The sequence below is a fragment of the Pogona vitticeps genome, chromosome 10 (genome assembly GCF_051106095.1).
Source record: "Pogona vitticeps strain Pit_001003342236 chromosome 10, PviZW2.1, whole genome shotgun sequence".
In the NCBI taxonomy this organism is placed as follows: Eukaryota; Metazoa; Chordata; class Lepidosauria; order Squamata; family Agamidae; genus Pogona; species Pogona vitticeps.
In genome coordinates, this window is record NC_135792.1 from 21,453,978 (window position 1) to 21,465,117 (window position 11,140).

The 11,140-nt window shown below is 41.5% G+C and overlaps 1 protein-coding gene across 4 annotated transcripts in view; it reads left to right on the plus strand.

The window, feature by feature from the left end:
- The window catches only part of WWOX (WW domain containing oxidoreductase), a 605,441-nt gene that overhangs the window by 62,155 nt on the left and 532,146 nt on the right, over nt 1-11,140 (plus strand). The window lies entirely within an intron of this gene.

Here is an 11,140-nt window from a genome sequence, read left to right on the forward strand (position 1 = left end):
TATGCCGAGAAAGGTAGACACCTTGAGGTTCTTATTTCTTGGTGGTGATTATGCACAACTGTGTAATTTTTTTCTAGTGTCTTACAGTTTGGAATGTTATTTGATTGATAATTCAGTATAATTTCCTTTTTTTTTTGCAAGGCATAATCACTTTTAGTTTAGCAAAAATCACAATATGCTATTGAAAGTATTAAAAAAGTAACATTTATTTATTATTTATTAATTTATTTTTTCCATTGGTACCCCGCCTATCTCGTCAATACGACCACTCTAGGCAGCTAGGCGGCTAATTTCCCATTAAAAAGTGTTTAAAATGTAAATATGGATCTGCTTTTTAGCAGGCCATGCTATTTGTGCCTTGTTTATACACTGTTTTCTCTCTCTGCATGTTCTTTGGTTAATGCATTTCTTCTTCCTTCTAAAAACTGTCTTTTCGGGTATTTTTAAGCTGTAAAATTAATTAAATCAACTTACCAGGAAAAAAATTGCTCAATTTATAGCTTGTCTGCACATCATTAACAGTTCCTAATAAATCTAGACAGTCAGAGAATTGAATCATCTCTTTTTATAATAGCATGGAAAAAATGGATGTTTTGATTTTGAAATGAGGAATGACTTGAGAGACATTTCTAAGTTTTGACCTGGATTATTTACGAAGGATACTTAAGAAATCAAATTCCTAGTACTACTGAAATAGCTCTCTTAATAAAAGAGCTTAGAACACCAGGTGTCCCTTTATAATTCACATTTACTGCGGTGGATAAACTGAAGTGTAATGCAAAATAATTTGATGCACTATATTAGACATTTAGAATGTTGTTCATAATTTCTATGACAAGCTTTATGTATAAAACTTTACATGCTAAATGATGAATGAACAAGTTAGTTTTATTCTAGGCATACTTGCCTCATGCATGGAGGGGAATAAAGCAAGCCTCCTACAGTAGAAAACAAAAAGCATTCAGAGTGTTCTGGTTGATACATACAGTAATCTTTTTTTTTTTAAGTAAGGAAATTGTTATATTGAGCAATGCACACTAGGAAAAGTGGACAAATTCCAGTCAGCCCTGTTAGACTCTTACAGTAAAAACAATAGTAAAAAAAACATTAAAGATTAACCATTTTTGATGAATGAATGGTAATCTTCATAATCGCTGCATAGAATCTATGTCTGCACATGTGGTTAATGATTGAAATGCTGAAATATGCAGATTATTTATTTATTTATTTATTTATTTATTTATTTATTTATTTATTTATTTATTTATTTATTTATTTATTTATTTATTTATTTAAACTTATATACCACCCACACTACCCAAAGGTCTCTGGGCGGCTTACAACAATTAAAATACAGTAAAAAAAGATAAAACAATTAAAATATATACAGTGGTGCCCCGCATAGCGACGTTAATCCGTTCCGGATTAATCGTCGCTATCCGGAATCGTCGCTAAACCCCATAGGAACGCATTAAACTTCGTTCAGCGAAGATCCTCCATAGCGCTGCCATTTTTGCATAAAATAGATCACTATGCGGATTCGTCATTAAACAGCGCGCTCGTTATGTGAGGCAGCACTGTACACTAAAAATTGCATCAGGACCCACAGTTGATATTATTATCCGGTTAGATATTAAGAAACCCAAAATGATTGTGCTTTGAAACAACTACATGATTTTTTAAAAATCACATCAACAGGCCTTATTTTAGACCAGAGGTACCTAACCTTGGGTCACCAGATATTTTTGGACTGCAGCTACCTGAAATCCTGGCCAGCACAGCTCGTGGTGAAGGCTTCTGGGAATTGAAGTCCAAGAACATCTGGGGACCCCAAGTTGGGAACCACTGATGTATAACCAAGGCTGCCTTGCTTCATAGCAAGTATGGGAAACCTTTGACTGTCCAGAAGAGTTTGGCGTTCCACAAACTCTTACCATTGACTGCGCTGATTGGGGTCTACATGGAAGTTGTGGGCAAAACATCTGGAGGGGCAGCAATTCACTGTTCCTGTGTAATTGGAAGGGGATAGTTTTTTGGGAGATCAGTCTGTGGGTCAGGGTGCAAACAGGGTTGGAGGTCAACAGACAACTTGCTCATAAGTGGAAGGATACAACATTCGTAATTTCACTTAAAAATATAGATGGATATGAAGTTGAGAAATGGTGGTTTGTGATGGTTTGTTTTTCATGGGCAGCAATGAACAACAGACCCTCACAAACCAACTGGAAAATCAAACCTGCTTGGGTTCACTTTTCAGTTCCTGCCTGGTAGTGCTGGGTTGACCGCAGCAGCAGCACAGCTTCTCTTTCAGGAGCTCAGTCTGTGTGCGCCTTCTGTGCATGCGCCCACCTCCCAGCTGATCAGGGCATGCACCCAACAAACAAGCTGATTGCCCTGGTCAGCTGGGCGGTGGGTGCATGCACAGAGGCAGCAGTCCAGGATGCTGGAAGGGAAGCCAGCTCATTGTCTCTGATGATAGCATTGGCGTTGGTGTTGGCAGGACCAGGTAGAGAGGCAAGAGGGGCAGTGGGAACTGGGTGGGCAGGCACCTGTTTTGGCAAGGCAAAACAAAGTGCCAAGGGGGAAAGAAGTTCAGTGCTTTGTTTTGGCAGAACAGGATTCCCAAACTCGGTTATGAAGCAAACCATAGATAACAGTAAAGGTTCCCCTTGACAATTTGTCCAGTTGTATCCGACTTTAGGGGGTAGTGCTCATCTCCGTTTCCAACCCATAGAGCTAGTGTTTGTCCGCAGACAATCCTCTGTGGTCACATGGCCAGTGTAACTAGACATGGAACGTCATTTACCTTCCCACCGAGGTGGTACCTATTTATCTACTTGTATTTTTGCATACTTTCAAACCGCTAGGTTGGCGGGACAAGCGATGGGGGCCTCACTCTGTCGCGTGGATTAGATCTTATGACTGCAGGTCTTCTGACCTTGCAGCACAGAGGCTTCTGTGGTTTAACCTGCAGCGCCACCACGTCCCTTTGAAGCAAACCATGAACCAGCCCAATTCATTGGTGTTTTTTTTTTCTGGTTCTTCATTTGGTTTGTGCCCAGCTCTTGAGGGACGTGGTGGCACTGCGGACTACACCGCAGAAGCCTGTGCTGCAGGGTCAGAAGACCAAGCAGTCGTAAGATCGAATCCACGCGATGGAGTGAGCTCCCGTCGCTTGTCCCAGCTCCCACCAACCTAGCGGTTCGAAAGCATGCAAATGCAAGTAGATAAATAGGGACCACCTCGGTGGGAAGGCAACAGCGTTCCGTGTCTAAGTTGTACTGGCCATGCGACCACAGAAGATTGTCTTCGGACAAAAACGCTGGCTCTGTGGCTTGGAAACGGGGATGAGCACCGCCCCCTAGTGTCGAACACGACTGGACAAAAATTGTCAAGGGGAACCTTTACCTTTACCTACATAAAAACCTTCCTGACACCCTCTAGGATAAAATTGCCCATGCGTCCCAGATGGCAAGGCAGAGAGAAAAGATGTCAAGGACAGGTGTTTTGAAGGCTGCTGTTTGCCCCCACTTTAAAGAGCTTCGTTGTCTTCCCCATTGTTATCTATGTTCCTTGCTGTCTACCTTCTCCCTCCTTGTTTTCTCTTTTCATCAAACCCTGATCTCTCCATCAGCTCTGCATTCCTTTATATCACTCCCTGGTCTCCCTGCTTTCTCTCCAGTGATACTTTTCTTTCCACGTACGGAATCGGATCGCTCTTTGCTAAATGGTTGTGTGGTTTCTCTTCTGTTTCCCCCCCCGCCCTTGATATTTCTTTGGTTAATGGTAGTATTCTTTACCTTTTTTTACGTCTGTTTTCCTCACAGCTAGCAGATAATTCCCCATTCCTTTCCAACTGCTCTTACCTTTCATCTCGTTCAGACAGAGCCTTCTGTCCCCTCTACTCGTTTTTTTTTTTTTTTTTTTTTGCATAGCACTTAGTGCATATTAGACATTTTTGATTTAATCAGCTCCCTAACTTGAAATACCAAACACAGTCTGGATCTAGATAGTTCAAAGCTCAGCCTTGAGGAGTAAGCCTATCCTTCTTTGGCAACGATTTCAGTTTGCATTGAGGACATACGGTTCCCCCCCAATTAAAAAAGAATCGGAGGCTTTTGTAACAAGGGCTATTCCCCGGCTCAAGATGGATCGTTAGCATTGCCATATCTGTCCAATATAAACTTTGCATACATTTTTGCTGTAGGTAGAAACTAATCAGTAGAAGGTCTAATTTAATTTAATTAGCTGCTGTGCCAAGTGACCTTAACATATCTACAGTTTCAGAGTTTATGAATTATAATTTTGTGTACTGTTTCCCGCAGCCTTTTAAATTAAAAGCTGACAAGGTCTTGGCCATGTAAGTTAAAACGTTTTTGCGTTATGTTAAAACTTATTTGAAAGCTGATATGCTGCCTTTTTGACCTAGTTACTATATAAGTCTACATTCTTTGGCAAATATTAACAATCACTTTGTGTGTGGCCGAAATAAATTTTCTAATAACAGCAATTGAGCTTTGGCTCAGATAAAGGCTTCCCCCCCCCCTTTCTTTTTTTTTCAACCATCGTTTAACTTTCTAGTAAGTAATTTTTATTTGTGGTCTTACAAAACATTGCAGGGTTCCAGTAAAAACATAATCAAAATCCACTTCCAAGCAAGATATTAAGCATGAAAAAAGAGGACTCCATATTCTAGGTTTTGTTCCTGTCCCTGTTCCTCTCATCACATCTTCTGGACCTCGTCTAAATAGGGAATATCATTCCAAGGTTTTTTAAACAGCACACTGTAATTTTTCAGAGGTGTTGTCTAGGGGAAGGCTATCTTGATTTACACTGTTGGTTAAGTATAGTATCTTTTACGGATGCAATGCCAAGAAGATTTCTGTGGTGAGCGTGCTGTTTTTCAGAAATTACGTTTTAATTCCCGGGGTCATTGCTTGGATCAGGAGTTGCAACTTTGCTGAGTACTGAGTTTAGGTTTATGATAGTTCAGAATATAATAATTCTTTGAATGCTACTGGTGGATTCCCACAACCCTTTCTCCCCACTGCAAGGTGACTTTTCGGCCACAACACTGTAGAGATACATGTCAATTTGTTGTTTGACTTATATAGTGTGGGGTTATATTTTGGGCCAGTTCTCAATATATCAGTTCTCAAGGTATCATCATCATCATCATCATCATCATCATCATCCTCTTAGAACTGGAGAGCTGGAAGGGACTCAATAGGTCATTGAGTCCCTTCTCAGGGAGACACAGCGAGGAATTAAACTCCTAACCTTGGACTCTTCACCCATATACCTAAGCCACTGAACTATCCAGCAATTCTGTGACTTCTTAAATGTGTTTAATGTACCAAGCCCTCCAATACAGGAATCACTGCCGTTGAATACACTACTTGGATATCATTTTAGTGTGCATTTTAAAAATAAATGTCAGGGTAAATTCAGTTTTTAAAACCATCAGTCAGAATCATGTTGTCACTTACATATTGTTGTTGTTTAGTCTTGAATTTTTCCGGGTTGTCTTCCTGCATGGGCCACCTTCTGTTTTTATGCACTTACTACTTCAGAGATAACATAGAATAACCTAAGACTATCTTTGCATTTGAGAAGAAAGGTTTTGTGAGTGATGCCACCCCATCAAGTGCAGGAGTGGCAAGCAACCTGTCATCCATCTCTCTATCCACGGAGATTGTCCACAACCAGGTTTATAAACTGAGTGCAAAAGAAGGGCCTTGAACTAGAATTGGATACCTGTTGGCAACAGATGGTATTGTACAATAGCTAGAATATTGGTTAAAAAGGTAAAGGTAAAGGTTCCCCTTGACAGTTTTTGTCCAGTCGTGTTCGACTCTAGGGGGCGGTGCTCATCCCCGTTTCCAAGCCATAGAGCCAGCGTTTGCCTGAAGACAATCTTCCGTGGTCACATGGCCAGTGCGACTTAGACACGGAACGCTGTTACCTTCCCACCAAAGTGGTCCCTATTTATCTACTTGCATTTGCATGCTTTCGAACCGCTAGGTTGGTGGGAGCTGGGACGAGCAACGGGAGCTCACTCCGTCGCGTGGATTCGATCTTACGACTGCTTGGTCTTCTGACCCTGCAGCACAGGCTTCTGCGGTTTAGCCCACAGCGCCACCACGTCCCTCTAGAATATTGGTTAGCATCAGTTAAAAGAAGGAGGGGTGGCATTATTCTCAAGTAGGTTTATTTTCTGTAGAGACTTCACCCAATAGACTCACTCAGGAAGAGGTTTATACAACAAATTATCTGTCACTCATTTTGTGGCATAATAAAGATAAACTGCATATAAAACTCACACCTAACATGACATCTAGTTAAACAGATAACTGGATGTTTTGTTTTGTCTTCTAAGTTTCTCTTCATGGTGCTCTGCCATTGAAAATCCAGCTAAAAATCCAGTTCATTTTTATTCTTAAAAAGACATAAGCATAAGTGAAATATCGGGAAGAAATTGAGAGTAGTCAACTTCAGAACACCAAACAGTCTTTCCTTATTGATTTCTAGTTGTATCATAAAAAAGGTCTGTCATTTTGTTTTTGACTTGACGTATCCCTAATAGTGTCTTAAGTGTCTTCTTCATTTGATGCACATCTGACCTGTAGTGGACCTTTACTGTAAGTAGTTTTATGGCCATTTGGTGTTCTTAAGCCATTAAATACACTTTACAATGACGTCACAGCATGTGCACGGGGCATGCTTAGAGTAATCAGGTTTTATTATCGTTATGAAATGTAAATCATCAGAACAGAAAGCATCTCCTTGGGCTACCTTGCCTAGCATCATGTACAATCTTTTTGCTTCATAAATGAATTATGAGTCCATTACAGCAGAAGCAACTGGTTTAGACAATTCCATGTGTATCCAGCAAAATTGGTGTCTTACATGTGGCGGCGGCTGAAGGATGTTAAGGCTTGTTCACTGATCAGAAGTGATAAAATGGGGGGAAACCAACTGGGGTGCCTGTTGCCCCTTTCCTCAAAAGTGCAGATTGCTTGATAAGATGTCCAACAACAAGCCATCTGATCCTTGTACACAATTCAAAGGCAGGGATAGGTGATACCTTCTTTCTTAGAGCACGAGAATCTCAAACAGAGAAGCTAGCTGTTGATGCGACAGAGGTCGGCGTCAGGTTGAGGATTATGCCCAGGAAGTTTCAAAATGGAGGTTGCAGTATGTGCTCAGAGATGGTAGGTTTCAGGTTACATCTCCGGCAACGTGATTAGAATTCTGCAAACCTTTCTCACATTTCTGTGTACCTGTCCACATCCAAAAAAAGGCCATTGCTTCATGGCATGGATTTGAGATCTATCTTCTCATCTCCTTTCCTCTCCTCCTCCTTACTTGCACCCCCCATCTCTTTAATGCCCAGTCAGACGAATCATGAAGAGACAAAGAACACAGAGATGGTGTGAGATTTTAATGGACTAAGAAAAGCATCACCCACCCTTGCTTTCACATTGATGCGTCAGTGTTTTATTTTATCAGGGTGTCTAAGTCCTGGCCATGTTGACTCAGCAACACAGCAGCCTCTCCAGTATCTGTCCTGCTTCTTGATGCTCACTTGGTACTTACTCAAGGACAAGTGATATTCCAATCATGTCATGATGTGGGAGAAAAGCTCCTGTCGCCTCTTTCTCCTGCTTCTAATGCCAAGTAGGAGCTGGCATCTGAAGGAAAGAACCCTGGGCAGTCTTTTAACATTACCTCGGGATGTCCCATATCCCGATGGGCAGGCAATATGCCCCTTGTCTAATTCCATTTCTGAAGATCAGGAAATCACCTGCCCAGTCCTAAGTGTGGAGGCAGAGCAATTTTCCCTTTCCCCTTTTTTCCCTTTCCAAATATGTTAAAAAAGTTTTCTCAACCGTTTGTTCTGCAGTGTTTGTTCTACAGTATGGGAAAAAAATGCTCATCCCTTTCCCCAACTGGTGTGAAAGCAACTGGATTTTCAAGGGCAGAACACCATGAAGAGAAACTTAGATGAGAACTCAAAACAACCGTATTTTCTTCCAAGTATATGTCTAAGTGTGTATTTACCTTGAAAGTTACTTAAAGTGCAGTTATGGCTCATGAGTAATTTTTCTTCCCATTATTTCCATTCTTATAGACCTCTTTTCAACAAATGGCATTGCATTACTTTCATTGTAATGTCCGGCAGAAGTGATGAGCATATGCTGAGATTCTGGCTGCCTGATTATTTTCTACGTAAGCCATAGTTTGCCTCTGATTCCGGCTTGAAGGACTATCAGGACTAGCACGAACCCAGCGGTTACTGCTGAAACAGTGGTATTCTCAACTGACTCTTTAGTTTCCTACTAGAGTCAAGTGCATGGAGACTTCAACAGATTTCTCTATCCTGCAGTTCCTTTTCCTCCATCCCATATTGTCTTTCCCTCTAGGAATTCTTTTTTTTAAGAACTCTTTTAGAGAGGGTGTATTGGTTTCCATGGGGTGAAAGGGCTTGAGCTGAGATGAAAAGGCAGCTCCTCCCCTTGGGGACAGTTGGAGAGCCTGTCCACATGAACATCGTCTCACTGTTCGGTGTGCTGATGGGCCAGGTTGGTCTGTTCATTTTTCTGGGGTCTACATACAGACATAACTGGAGCAGACCAATTTACCCCAGCCTGCACCTTTTTGAAAGGTGGGGTTCTACTATTTTGACTCATGTTAAGAAGGGCTTATGGACAATGAAGACCAACAATATCTGGAAAGCTTTACGTTTCCTACACCTTGCACATTGGATTTCCGTAGAGGTAACCCCAATATCGCTACTAATTTGTTCAAAAGATTGCCTCCTTAACCACTGTTCTCCTTTAATTAATTTACATTTTACAGTGTTTTCCGTACTTTTTTTTAACATGGCTTTGAAAAATTTAACTCCGTTGTTTTTCTCCTGCTTTGATTTTCTAGTTCTTTATTGGCCTGGTCTTTCATGTGTTAAAAAACATTATTGATGGATCTTTGGTATCCCAGATGACAGTGAGTGATAGTACATGTGTAAGAATCTCTCTTTCAGTGATAGAAGAAGAGATTGAATGACGGCAGACTTTTATAGTGTCTTTGAACAGTACAAATTGCTAGTATCCTCTTGTTTCTATAAGCCATACCTGCTGGAAAGCCCAGTGGGGCTAAAAATGTTGTTTACTCTACTCTTGACTCTTGCAATAGAACAATAAAAAAGTGATTAAAATTTAAGTAGTCTTGAGAGATTTTTCTGTATATCCAATTTCTTGACTGTTGGTGTGCATTAAAAGTCGATCATTGCATAATACAGTTATGTTGAGTGTTACTGCCCTGGCTTCTTTAGTAGCTAAGTGAAGTAAGGACAATAATATTTTTATAAGTAACCTTGAAGTGAATGAGCTCAGTTTAATGGTTATGTAGCATTATGGTTTTCTTAGCATTTCTACTGCAGACTTGCAGGTCCCAGGTGTATATATAGCAACCAGAAACTCCCTCTCAGGTCAACATATGGTCTACTGTGTTTCACATCTAAGGAAAGAATATTCAATATATCCATGTGCATTTATGTGTAATAAATAATGCAACTGACCACACTGTATGTAGCTATGAGTGTGCGTAACATGAAGTGCAGTGTTCAAATGGATAATTTGGTGATCAGACAGTGATTGATAAGTTGTGATAAGGTCCTAAATCTAGTGCTTCAGTTGTAAGTTGAAACCTGTTGGATTGTTGCCTGTATTGACACCAAGACATTATACATATGCTCTGACACAAATTCATTAGCCTTGGAGGACAAAGAGAAGGTCATGATCCATATCTTATATTGCAAGACATGTGGGATTTAATAAAGCCTTTTTGTACAAGCCATGATGTCAGGTCCTACTCAATGTTGCTTTGTCTTGGCATGGATCCTTACCATTTGCATCTCCCTGCTTTTTGTTTTAGTTTTGATTGTTTTTAGCCACCTGGTGTAAAAAGAAGCAAGACAAGCCGTCTGCCTGGTGAAAATACCTTGGTGTATCAAAACTTTTCCTCCCTCCCTCTTCCTATCACTGTTTAATTTGCTCTGCATTGATTCTGCATCAAACCCAGTGTGTTCCCCACCTCCTGCTTTCTTCCTAGCTGGTCTGTCTGTGTCTCTGTGAAAGCCCCTTAGCTTTCACCTTTCTCCGGTTCCACCTGGTTTGCCCCTGATGAAGCCTTCCTTCATATTTAAACCAGGAAGCTGGTTCCTCTGTGGTCTGGTAGTGAAGGTGACCTGCCCACAAAAGCCTGTCTGGAAGTTATTTTTCATTTCCCTGAGTACAAGTGTGTGTTGTGTTGTGATATATCCCCATAGAATAAGGGCAATTTATAGAGGTGCTGGAGGATGCTCTTGAGAGTCCCCTGGACTGCAAGGAGAACAAACTTATCCATTCTAAAGGAAATCAAGCCTGAGTGCTCACTGGGAGGACAGATCCTGAAGCTGAGGCTCCAATACTTTGGCCATCTCATGAGAAGAGAAGACTCCTTGGAAAAGACCTTGATGTTGGGAAAGTGTGAAGGCAAGAGAAGAAGGGGACGATAGAGGATGAGATGGTTGGACAGTATTACCAAAGCGACCAACATGAATTTGACCCAACTCTGGGAGGCAGTGGAAGACAGGAGGGCCTGGCGTACTCTGGTCCATGGGGCCACGAAGAGTCGGACATGACTAAACAACAACAACATAGAGGTGTTAATGGCCTAGTCTTTGGATGTAGCATGTTATGGTGGGACTGAATTCCTTCCCATTGAACTTAATTAGCACAAATAACTTGTAGTGATGTCTGCACATCTTGTGTGGTCAGTTTCCATCTTGATGGGATCATTTCAGAATTGTTTATGCAGAATCAAATACAGTGGTGCCTCGCTTAACGAGTGCACCGTTTAACGAAAAATCCGTATAGCGATCCCTTTTTGGGGATCGCTATACGGATCAGCCCCAATCGCCGCACTCGCTTTGCGACGATTGGGGCTCCAGCGGCCATTTTGAAGCCGCCGAAGAGCTGATCGGCGGCTCCAAAATGGCCGCCGCATGACCCGAAATGGCCCCTATCAGCGTTTTCGCGCCCTCCCCTTGCTTACGGAGGTCGCGAAAACGCTGCGGGGGGCATTTCGGGTCATCCGC